General features: G+C 41.6%; 1 long non-coding RNA gene across 2 annotated transcripts in view; it reads left to right on the top strand.

The window, feature by feature from the left end:
• The window catches only part of LOC119621550 (uncharacterized), a 41542-nt gene extending 29173 nt beyond the window's left edge, over window positions 1-12369 (top strand). For both annotated transcript variants that reach the window (XR_012090459.1, XR_012090460.1), the window contains exons 2-6: window positions 5429-5539; window positions 6770-6839; window positions 8149-8309; window positions 8705-8775; window positions 9073-12369. This is a non-coding gene — a long non-coding RNA (uncharacterized lncRNA). The remainder of the gene's footprint in view (window positions 1-5428; window positions 5540-6769; window positions 6840-8148; window positions 8310-8704; window positions 8776-9072) is intronic.
• The last annotated feature ends 271 nt before the right edge of the window (window positions 12370-12640 follow it).

Genomic DNA, 12640 nt, shown 5'->3' on the forward strand with positions numbered 1-12640 from the left:
TTTCTTTCTTTTTTTCTTTTTTTTTTTTTGAGACAGTCTCTCTCTGTCACCCAGGCTGAAGTGCAGTGGCATGATCTCGGCTCACTGCAAGCTCCAACTCCCAGGTTCATGCTTCACCCTCCCGAGTAGCTGGGACTACAGGTGCCTGCCACCATGCCTGGCTAGTTTTTTTTTTTTGTATATGTATGTTTTTAGTAGAGACGGGTTTTCACCATGTTAGCCAGGATGGTCTTGATCTCCTTACCTCATGATCCACCTGCCTCAGCCTCCCAAAGTGTTGGGATTACAGGCATGAGCCACCACACCTGGTCTCCTGATTCCTTTTAAGGGAATTTAATTCCAAGGTATGGTCATTAGGAGTGCTCACTGCAACTAAATGATTGTTTCTGGTCCCTTTCAGAAGGCAGTTAGGAAACTGTGTGTGTGTGTGTGTGTTCACACCACTAATTACAATGTCAGTCCAACACTGTGGTAGTTTCTTGCCTCCCTCTGAGACAGTAGAAAGGAAAAATACCCAGTTGAGCAGATGGTTAAAGCAGGTCCTCAGTAGAATTTTTTCAAACAGAGAAACAGCCTGAAAAATCAAGATGCAGGCCAGGCACAGTGGTTCATGCCTGTAACCCCAGCATTTTGGGAGGCCAAGGTGGGTGGATCACAAGGTCAGGAGATTGAGACCATCCTGGCTAACATGGTGAAACCCTGTCTCTACTAAAAATACAAAAAATTAGCCAGGTGTGGTGGTGGGCACCTGTAGTCCCAACTACTCAGGAGGCTGAGGCAGGAGAATGGCATGAACCCAGGAGGTGGAGCTTGCAGTGAGCTGAGATTGCACCACTGCACTCCAGCCTGGGCAACAGAGGGAGATTCTGTCTCAAAAAAATAAAATAAAATAAAAATTAAGCTGCAGCTGCACAGATATGGGAGGAAAGCCCAACAAAGAAATGCCTTTGTTCTTTGTGTGATCAACAGACTCCCAAGAAAAGGTTTCCTCCCCTTCTATGAACATGCAAATGGTGGGCTCCCTGGAAACTTGTATGTCGGGGGAGGCTTCCTGAGACATGCTGCAGCTGCACAGATAAGGGCAGTTACACAGACAGCTACACAGACAGGGAAAGTTTCTTATGAAAGCCTTTGTGTTCAGCTGAAAAAATGGCAACACTTCTGGGCCCCCTGCTGTGGAGAGCTTTCCTCTTTTGCTTTTTAAACTTTTGCTCCAACCTCACCCTTGGTGTCCACATTCCTTAATGTTCTTGGTTGTGAAACAAAGAGCTCAGGTAATACCTCAGTCAACAACACTGCAACATTGTGCTGTGTTGGCCTGGAAAGGATATATTGGAATGGTGAGTAGGAGCAGACCTCCAACTCTTTACTTTCATTTCTGAGACTTCTCATTCTCAGCTTTTAAAAATTAAACAGAACACTGGAACCCTGTCAGCCAGTTAAAGATGAATAGTGTGGCTGCCAGCCTTACAGAACTAAGGGGACAGGCATGTTGGAGAGGACTTTGTCAATCCCCGATCACCCTCAGGTGGTGGGAATGTTGGCTCTGTTCCAATCGAGTTTTCTTTCACGGAGAGCCTAGCCATTGCGTGGGACTGGAAGGAGGTCCTGGGGCAACCGAAGGTTTCTGGCCAAAGCTACACCCCAGTGTTACCTGAAGTCCCCTGGACTAACTCCAGTCCTCAGCAAGCCATCAGGGTGTTGGCACCAGGACTTCCAGATTTTCTTATCACATTGTCTTCCTTTCTTTTTTGTGGCTGTCATGTCTCCTATCCCCTTTTTGTATGCTATGTTAAAGGAGTTTTTATAGCCTGGGGAGATAATCTTGTTGGGTAAAGTTAGCAAATGTCTTAGTAGCCAGGAGTGTAACTCAAATAATTGCTGCTTCTGTGATTTTCTTGGGATGGGGTGATTTCAAGATTTCAGTCTAAACTTTCACCTAGTAAGGGCCTTTTTGTCCCCCAGTGGTAGTCATTCATGGCACTGTATAGGGGGATATTTCACCCTAAGTGAATACCCTTTTCTCCATTTGGGTTGTTTTCTTTTTCCTCCATGGAAGAACTCAATACTGCCCAATGAATTCAAAAAGTTCCTCCATGAGACAAATCAAATTTTTTCCTGCCAGTAGGCATATTGTGGGGACAGCCTACCAAGCCTCATACCTCTCTAACCTCTACCTGGAAAGAATTTGGAGTCAAAGTTTTTACCAAACATTTCAGTCCCTGCTACACCACCTAGTGAAATGGAATTTTTCTTCATGGGGGCTTTATCGGCCCTTTGTCCCAAACCTCTAGTTCCCCAAATCCTTTCCCTCCTACATCTCTCTATCAGTAGTCAGACCCCATGCCCTATTTATAGGCAGGTAAACTGCACTTTCAATAGTTGGGAGGAAACCACCCTAAAGAGACAAATTCTAGCTTAGTACTGTCCCCATAGAAGGGATGACAGCCATGTAATCCTTATGTTCTTTTGAGGCACCTGTTATACATCCAACTACATTGGCATTGAAACAAAAAAGGGATTTTATGCTTAGAAATCCATTGGTTCCACTCTCTGGGAATTCAGTGCTTCATTAGAGCCATAGTAAGAGAAGCCAGGTATAGAGTCAGGACACCCCCTCCATTAAAGGGTCTTGTTCAAATCCAGTTACTGCACAATCTCTCCTGGGTCCATGGGGTACCTTGGAAGCCTTTTGAGTCGAGTAGGCTTGGGAAACCCAGAGACAGAGAGCTAAGGCATCAAGTAGGTAAGCATGACTACTCCTGCTGACTAGCTCTTACAGATCCATGGGTGAAGGTCATGCTTGCATCCGTGGGCAGCTCCTATGATGGTTGCTGGGACCCAGAGGAGACGAAAGGAAAGAGAAGGGGGACACCATTCCTATCTTTCTCTCTATCCTGGGTCACTCTAATAGGAGGGAGAAGACTAAGGGACACCTTTTCCCCCTCCCTTTCTAGATCTTCAAGCCTTCACTCTACTTGAGTGCAGCCTGGATCTCCTCTAACCCTCAGACCTTGAAGTTCGTTCTGGGAAAGCCCCAAATTCACTCATATATAGAGGTCTTCTAGGATTTAACCCAAATATTTAAACTCTCCTGGAAGGATGTTATATTAATCTTAAATAAAACCCTAACTGCTCTTGTGAAACAGGAAGCCCTGCAAGCGACAGAGAAATCTGGGGATAAACTTTCTGTCTCATACAGTGCCAGGGAAGGGGAAGAGCCTTAATCAATTGGGAGAGTAGTAATGCCCTTGGAGGACCCTAAATGGGACCATGATAATAGCATCAGAGATGGAGAGGGAAGTTCTTTCAAATGTGTATATTGGAAGGCTTGCAAAGGACTGGAGCCAAACCTATTAACTACTTCAAGCTTTCCACAATAGATCAAAAACTGGATGAAAATCACCCAGCCTCTCTGGAAAGGCTGAGAGAAGCATTAGTGAAACACACCTCCCTGTCTCCCAATTCAATTGAAGGACACCCAATCTTAAATAACATATTTATTACTCAGGCAGCCCCTGATATCACAAGGAAGTTGCAGAAACAGGCCCTGTCCAAAGATCTCTGATTTTTCTGACCCTCAAGTTGAAGAGTTGCAGTATGTCAATAACATTCTCCTCTGTGCCCTAACCAAGAAAGTCTCAGGAAGGCACTGGGGCTGTCCTCAATTTCTTAGCTAAAAAGACATATAGGGTTTCAACATCTAAGACTCAGACTTCAGTAAAGTACCTAGGTTTAGTCTTATCAGAAGGGACCAGAGCACTAGGTGAGGAAAAGATTAGGCCCATTTTCTCTTTTCTTGTACCCCAAACTCTTAAACAACTGAGAGGATTCTTAGGCATTACTGGATTTTGCAAACTATGGATACCTGGGTATGGTGAGATAGCTCACCCTTAATATCACCTCATAAAAGAAACTCAAGCAGCTAGACTCACTACCTGACTTGGGAATTTGGGGCTAAAAAAGCCTTTAACCAGTTAAAACAAACCTTAGTTAAACCATCAGCCCATAGTCTTCCGATAGGGAAGGCATTCAGTCTCTATGTATCAAAAAGGAAGGGAATGGCCCTGAAAGTTTTGACTCAGGCTCAAGGTCCAGCTCAACAGCCAGTAGGTTACCTAAGCAAGGATCTAGACTTGGTGGCTAAAGGATGGCCAGCCTGCTTCTGAGCAGTTGCTGTGATGGCTTTGCTGGTGCCAGAAGTCACCAAGTTAACCACTGGGAATAAGTGTATATACCCCACATAATGTGGTAGAACTGCTGTCTTCTAAGGGAAGTCTCTGGCTATCAGATAATTGCCTCTCCAAATATCAGGCTCTGCTGTTAGAGGGATTCCAGTTAAAAACCTGTCCTTGTCTGAACCCAGCCACTTTCCTCCCAGAGGAAACTGGAGAACCTGAACATGCCTGTGAACAGGTAGTGGTGCAAACTTATGCAGCCAGGGAGGACCTCAAAGAAACTCCCTCTGAAAAATCCAGAGGCCAGACATGCCAGCAAAAGGTTAAAGTTTTGTGGGTTTTTTTTTTTTTTTTTTTTTTTAACCAGTTGGACTTTTGGCTTCTTTCTCCCTGTGCAAACTGGTAAAAGGAATGATAAGGATCACTGCTTGTATTCTCTGCAAAGTTTTAATTAATGAAAAAGGATGTTCTTAAAGAGTACTCAGCTAAATTAAAAGTGGATATCCTTGGGAGGCCGAGATGGGCAGATCATGAGGTCGGGAGAATGAGACCATCCTAGCTAACATGGTGAAACTCTGTCTTTGCTAAAAAAAAAAAAAAAATACAAAAAATTAGCCGGGTGTAGTGGCGGGAGCCTGTAGTTCCAGCTACTCAGGAGGCTGAGGCAGGAGAATGACATGAACCCGGGAGGTGGAGCTGGCAGTGAGCTGAGTTCACACCACTGCACTCCAGCCTAGGAGACAGAGCGAGACTCTGCCCCCCCCTCAAAAAAAAAATGGATATCCAAGTTATAAGTGTATTTTTAAAAGCCTTGACTGGGGATGGTGGCTCACGTCTGTAATCTCAACACATTGGGAGGCCAAGGCAGGTGGATTGCTTGAGGCCAGGAGTTTGAGATTACCCTGGCCAACATGACAAAACCTCGTCTCTACCAAAAATACCAAAAAAAAAAAAAAAAAAAATTAGCTGGGCATGATAGCGTGTGCCTATAGTCCCAGCTACTCAGGATGCTGAGGCAGGAGAATCACTTGAACTTGGGAGTGGAGATTGTATTAAGCCAAGATCACACCACTGCCCTCAAGCCTAGGTGAGAGAGCAAGACTTTCTGTCAAAAAAAAAGGACTTTGTGTTTTTTTCTTCTTGGATCTTGTTTTTCTGGAAAGGTTTTCTTTTCTTCTTTATTTTTTCCTCAGTCGACTAAATTACTTTTCTCTATTTTGTCTTGCTACTCTTAATGCATGCATAAAAAGCCCTAGGACAATTTCTAATGGCCTGGGACTCCTTGGAAAAATAGAAGAGACACCACAGATTCCATTTTGGGGGAAATCTCTATTGTCCTCATGGAACACCAGGAATTGGAGGTAAATAGATCCCTCTCAAAATCTGTTTTTGTATACCAGGTATGCCTGTTTATTAGGCCCTAGAAACTGCATGCTTTCCTAGACTTGCTCTTAAAGGACTCCACCCTGAGGCTAGTAATCCAATATGGAGATTGATAAACAAACAAACAAACAAAACCTTATAACTGCTGCATCTTCTGTCTATCTGTGTAGTCATATGTATTATATGTGTAATGTTTATATTTAAAAAGCTCCAATCAATTGGCTTAAAAAATAAGCACTTAGATCAAATAATTTTTGAAGGAAAAATAAAAGCTATAATATCTTTAGTTCATGTCACTTTAATCTTTAAGAAATAAGACCAGTCTTAAAGATTATAGGTAATACAAATGTCTTCAGATGTAAATATATGGTCTAAATTATGCAGGTCAGATACTAGGTTTGCTTTTTTTTTTTTTTTTTTTTTTTTTTTTGAGATGGAGTCTCGCTTGTCGCCAAGGCTGGAGTGCAGTGGCGTGATCTCGGCTCACTACAAGCTCTGCCTCCCAGGTTCATGCCGTTCTCCTGCCTCAGCCTCCTGAGTAGCTGGGACTACTGGTGCCCACCATCACACCTGCCTAATTTTTTGCATTTTTAGTAGAGACAGGGTTTCACCATGTTAGCTAGGATGGTCTTGATCTCCTGACCTCGTGATCTGCCTGCCTCGGCCTCCCAAAGTGCTGGGATTACAGGCATGAGCTACCATGCCCGGCCTAGGTTTGCTAAACATTTTAAGGTTGTAAACTGTTCCTTTGGTCTTTGAGAACCATTTGACTTGGCTGCTTCACAACTGATAAGCCCTGGGTACATATAGAATTTACCATGCCCTTAACTATGCTGGAAGGAGTCAGACTATATCTGTGACTAGTTTATAATTAAAACAACTTACCAGGTTTTACATTAAAGTTAAAAATTGCTAAGAGTTACCACTATACCGTGTAATCGAGACTACTGAAAATAGATTTACATGCAAGGTATGTAAAAACAGTAAAATGTATTTTAGTAAAAGATTATAAGAAGACATGGAAATGTAAATTTCTGTCCAGGGTTAAAGGGTTGTTTTAGATTAGAGTCATCATGTTGACTAAAATAAATAGCTTATAGTGATCTGGAATTGTATTTTGTAATGTCAAGTGCTTTGAACTTCTAACATATTTAACTGGCTTCTCAAAATCAAACCTCAGTTTCAAGGTTGTCTTTTCTAACCCCTAGCTTTTGGATGCTACAGAGGGCCCCTAGAGCACCCAACAGGGAGGTAAACAGGATTATTTGACATGTTTGGGTAAGTGGAATTGTCTTTTTTTTTTTTTTTTTTTTTTTGAGACACAGTTTCACTCTTGTTGCCCAGGCTGGAGTGCAATGGCACGATCTTGGCTCACTGCAACCTCTGCCTCCCAGGTTCAAGTGATTCTCCTGCCTCAGCCTCCCGAGTAGCTGGAATTACAGGCATGCACCACCACTCCCAGCTAATTTTGTATTTTTAGTAGAGATGGGGTTTCTCCATGTTGGTCAAGTTGGTCTTGAACTCCTGACCTCAGGTGATCTGGCTGCCTCAACCTTCCAAAGTGCTGGGATTACAGGTGTGAGCCACCGTGTGCAGCCGGGATTGTCAAAATGATGTTTAGTATTCTTCAGGTTATATTTTAGTAAATAATGTCAAAATATATTCCGACATTATATGGGATTTTAAAAATTATAATGTCTGGGGCGGGCACAGTGGCTCATGCCTATAATCCCAGCACTTTGGGAGGCCACAGCGGGTGGATCACAAGGTCAGGAGATCAAGACCATGGTGAAACCCCGTCTCTACTAAAAATACAAAAAATTAGCTGGGTGTGGTGGCAGGCACCTGTAGTCCCAGCTACTTGGGAGGCTGAGACAGGACAATGGCGTGAACCCGGGAGGCAAAGCTTGCAGTGAGCCAAGATCGTGCCACTGCACTCCAGCCTGGGTGACAGAGCAAGACTCCATCTTAAAAAAAAAAAAAATTATAATGTCTGAATATATGCTACCAATTATAATTAAGGATTTTATGTTAAGATATTGAAAACCACAGAAATAACCAAATTTCTTTGTCAATCATGTTCTTAACTGTAAATAACCTGGACATTCCATTATTTCACAGACAATTGTTGTCTTGTTTTGATCCTCTTCAAAAGATAGTATAATCAGCTATAGGACTTTGACAGGTGCTCTCAAATGCAAGTATCTGATAATTGTGGAGATTTTAACATTGGAATAAAGTAAAAATGTGCAGGACTCATGATGACCTGAAATGTTCATGAATATTAAGCAAAGCAAGAGTTAACAGAATGGACTGAACTAACAGAAAACTGAAGTAACCTTTTTAGCTTTTTTGCTTAAAATGTTACTGATCCTTGTTTTGTTTTTCAGTCAAGAAAACTTATCTTGAGCTATTTACAGCCTTTAATGATTCAGTAAGGTATATTCTTGTAAACAAAATTTGAAGCATGTTTGTTTATCTCTGCCTGGCATCTCCAGAATTTGGACACTATTTGTGAGTATTCCTAAATTATGGCAATATACTTATTTGCATCAATGCAATAAGAGTCCATTTTCTTTTGCAACAGGACACAGCTGGAGATACTGGTCATTTTACCAAGGCTTTGACCAGAATGGTGTGCTTCCCTTTAAGGAATCGAACTTCACTTGCAGAGTCAATAAAAGCCCCTTGGAAAAACTAACCTCATACCTTGTCTACATAGTCCCTGTACAGGGTTCCTAACCTGTGGTGAGTAAAGAATGTCACTTTCTTAACAGACCGAGGAGCCCCATATTCTTGGGACCTCAAGAAGAGAGGAATTTACCCAACTCATAGATATTTAAGGGTACAAACCCATGGGTGGGCTCAGGTTTAAAAGGTCTCATCTTAGATTTTTTGTGGAGCAGAGTTCCATCAAGGCCAATTTAAAAGCATCTGTGAAGGATTGGTATCCTTGCTGCACTTTACACAAATAATCAGGCCAAGTATAAAACTAAAGTTTATTTTGCAAACAATTAAGTCTTATCATGATTTGTTTTAGAAAAAAAATGAGGACTGAACAGAGAAAAATTATGTTTCAAGACATATACACTTGTCAATTAATTCTAATCTCAGTTGTTTTTAAGTTTTTGTTTACATTATAGATTCAGCTTGCTTATTCCTGTAAACCAACCAGTGATCTATGGCTGCAGCTCAGAAGAAACAAAATGGATAGGTAATATAAATAATCTGGATCGATATTTTAATTTTGAGCAATTATCCTGCAAATCCTGCCAGGTGATGGGAATAGATAGGGTGCCCATAACTCAGAGGTTTGTTTGTTTGGGAGAATAAGACCAAGGAACCTAACCAAGTCAAGTCCCATGCACCCAATTCTTAACAGGCATAACTATAGCCGCCAGTTATTGGGGAGTGTTGACAGCCTTGGGATTTTTGAGCTGTCCTTACCCCGACCTTGTTTTGTTTTGATACATGTCCTCTAATAACCCAAACTGTTTCTTCTCACTTACAGGCCATTGTACTTCAAATGGTAATGCAAATGGAACCACACATGGCCACACCATTCTTCTGGGGACCCTTAAATTAACCTCAGGAGGAGCCCTGACTGTTATAGTCCCCCACACGATGCCACTATTTTGCCGGAATTAGCTAGAAAGATCATCACCCAACCTTCCTAACAGTAGCCGGGGTCTCCAGTCCTGAGTGGGGAAATGAGAACGGAAAAAGGAAAAAAACTGTAAGCAGACAGTTAAGGCCAGTCCTCAGTATAATTCTTTTAAACAGAGAAACAGCCTGAAAAATCAAGTTGCAGCTGCACAGATAAGGGAGCAAGGCCCCACATAGAAACACCTTTGTTCTTTGTATAATTGGTGGGCTCCCAGGGAAAAGTTTCCTCCTCTTCTATGAGCATGCACACAGGGGGATCCATGGAAACTTGCATGGAAAGGAGGCTTGCCTGAGACATGCCTGCAGCTGCACAGGTGAGGGCAGTTACACAGACAGCTACACAGATAGGCGAAGTTTTTTTTGTTTTTGTTTTTGTTTTAATGAAAGCCCCTGTATTCAACTGAAGAAAAGGCAACCCTCTCAGGTCCCCCTTCTATTGCGAAGAGCTTTCCTATTTTGCTTATTAAACCTCTGCCCCAGCTTCACCTTTGGTGTCCATGGTCCTTAATTTTCTTGGTCATTAGACAAGAGCTTGAGTAATACCTCAGACAACAAGACTGCAACACCTCCATCCCATGTTTATATTTCCTATCTTCCACAAATGGAACACTAGCACCCCCAAATATCAACATGCAGGTTTTGTAAGCTATACCAAATCAACTTACTAAGTAAAATTCAATATCTATTTTTTTCAATGTCTGACTTTTTTCCTTAGAATATACACCACTGAGAGTTTTTTTTTCTTTGTAAGCATGGTATCAATGTAATATATCATTAGATTTATTGGTTTTATTTATATTTATTTTTAGGTTTATCTCCTCATACTGATTTTATTTTTTGGAAATGTAAAATATTAAAATGATTCAACAGTTGAGGCTGTATAAAAATGTATACTTAGAGAAGAGTCATTCCCTACTACATTCCTTGCATTTCATTTGCATCTACCCATGAGTAATGTTCTATTTCTTGATATGGGTGTGAGATTACACAGGTATATTTATTTCTTCTTCTGCTTAAAGCTGATCACTTATTTGTGCTTTTGTTGTATGTTTCACAGTGAAAACGTTTAAAAATACCAATGAGATGTGTCAGTCAGTATTCAATTAGGGAAGCAGAATCACTTAAGTATTATTGAATGAGGAATTGTTATAGGACTAAGACCATGCACAATTATAGGATGAGTTAGGGAAGATGGAGGATCAAAGAGCAGTCACTATCCAACCTTCCTAAAGCATGGCAAGGTGGACAAGTTGAGACTGCAGGGGGCCCTGAGAATCCAAGCACATTCAGCTGCTAGAGTGGAGGTACAAAGTGTCTAGAGAAAAACTCCAAAGAAATTTAGCTACCACTTCTGTAGGTCCTCTGACAAGTATCTGGTGGTGGCACTGGGGCTACTGCTAATGGACATGGCTGGCCATTGGGAAGAGCTGAACACAGAGTGAGGGAGAGCAAGATGAGCTGGAATCCACTGGTATCTGTATGTCACGACAACTAGCAACAAGAGCCGTCAGAAAGTAATGGCTGTGGCTTCTCTTCTACCTCCCAAATATCACTCAAATTCTTTTGTCCAACTCTAACCTGAATTTCAACTAGGAAATAATTCTGGGAAAGTAGTTTTAGCTAAACCAACTGTTACACGGTACAAACTGCCACCAGAGAGATGGTAACAGTCTTAGGGCAGTGATTGTTGACATGGAGAAAAGCAGAAAGATTAGGGAGATGTATATGAGTTAGAATTGATTAGATTAGTTAATAAACTAGATGTGAATAATGAGGGAAAGCAAAATCTAAATGAGTCTCAGGCTCTAACTTAGACAGCTGTGTGGGTGATGGTGCCATTAACTGAGGCAAAGACTCCAGATGGAGAAGGCGGAGATGATGGCTACAGGGAGATAGGGCATTTAGTTTTGCCCATGTTGATTCTGAGAAGGTGGTGGGGCTTCCAAATGAAGATATGCAGTAGGACCCAAATATATTACTATGTTTTTTAAATGGACTTTTGCTTATTATGACAATTTATCCTCATTGTGACTGGATTTATCCTATCTAAAATAGCCAAAAAATTGAAAAATATAGGAAGCAACAATTTCAAGACATTGGACATCAAGCAGTAAGGGACCGTGATCCCTGAACAATGGAAAATAAATGCTATGAATGCTGCAATGGACTGCCTTCAGAAAGCGTCTAGGATACGGCACAGAGAAGAGAAAACCAGGCCAAGCCCTATGGACTCCAAGAATTAAATAGATGGATCTCTGAGCCTTGAGAGATAAAGGCAGTCAGAGTTTGCCAAAGAGAATACTGGAGAGGAGAGAGATGCCCAGAGATAGAGAACTCTGGAGTTCTGCAGAGGATCATGCTCAAATGCTCAGCTAGGCACCGATCAGCACATGCACATGAGGAAACTCTCCAGGGCCAAGGAAAGAACCATCTGAAAGGATAAGTGGTAACAATGCATGGTGTTCACACTGAAAATAGTACCTATTTTCACCAGCCAGACTGGAAAACCTCAGATTCATGGAGAACTGGGTGGAGAATACAGAAGTGCCTTGCCCTGTTTTCAAGCAGCTCGATTGAATTCCAAAACGAAGCTCAAGAATATCTATGCAAGTATTAAAATATCCAGCTGCCAACAAGATAAAATTCACAAAGTCTGCAGCCAAAAATTATTAGGTATGAAAGAAGCAGGAAACACCACCTATAATTAGGAGAAAAGTCACCCAATAGAAATTGACCCAGAAGTGACACAGATGTTAGAATTAGAGAGAACATTTAAAGTCATTATAAGTGCATTCTATCTGTTCAAAAACTTAAGTAGTGGTATAGACTGAATATCTGTATCCCCCTCAAATTCATATGTTGAAATTTTAAACCCAAAGGTGATGGTATTAGGAGGTGGGAATTTTGGGAGGTGATTGAACAGAATTTATGCCCTTATAGAAGAGGCCTGAGAGAGGATCATCGTGCCTTCTGTGATGTAAGGTTACAGCAAGAATGTGGCTGAGAACCAGGGAATGGGCCCTCACCGGACATGGAATCTGCTAGTGACTTGATCTTGAACTTCCCAGCCTCCAGAAATGTGAGAAATAAATTTCTTTATAAACTACTCTGTCTCTAGTAGTTTGTTGTAGAAACCAAGCAGTTTCATTGAAGCTTTTAAAAAAATAGTATATAATAGGGGGAAAAACCAAACTATTTTCTTCCACTATACTCTCAACACTCCACATAAAACACTTCTGGTCACAAAAATGTGGGGCTGTTTTTCCCATAAAGCAATTCTCCAGTTTTCTATGAACACCAGCTAGGTGTTCTACAATTCGACTAATTCTGACTCTATCTAAATGGAGTTAGAATGAGATGTCACAGGTTAAGGGCTTAGTCACATATGTCTGACCTCACTTCAGTTGCCAGTT

Source organism: Chlorocebus sabaeus, chromosome 21 (assembly GCF_047675955.1).
Source record: "Chlorocebus sabaeus isolate Y175 chromosome 21, mChlSab1.0.hap1, whole genome shotgun sequence".
NCBI classification, from domain to species: Eukaryota; Metazoa; Chordata; class Mammalia; order Primates; family Cercopithecidae; genus Chlorocebus; species Chlorocebus sabaeus.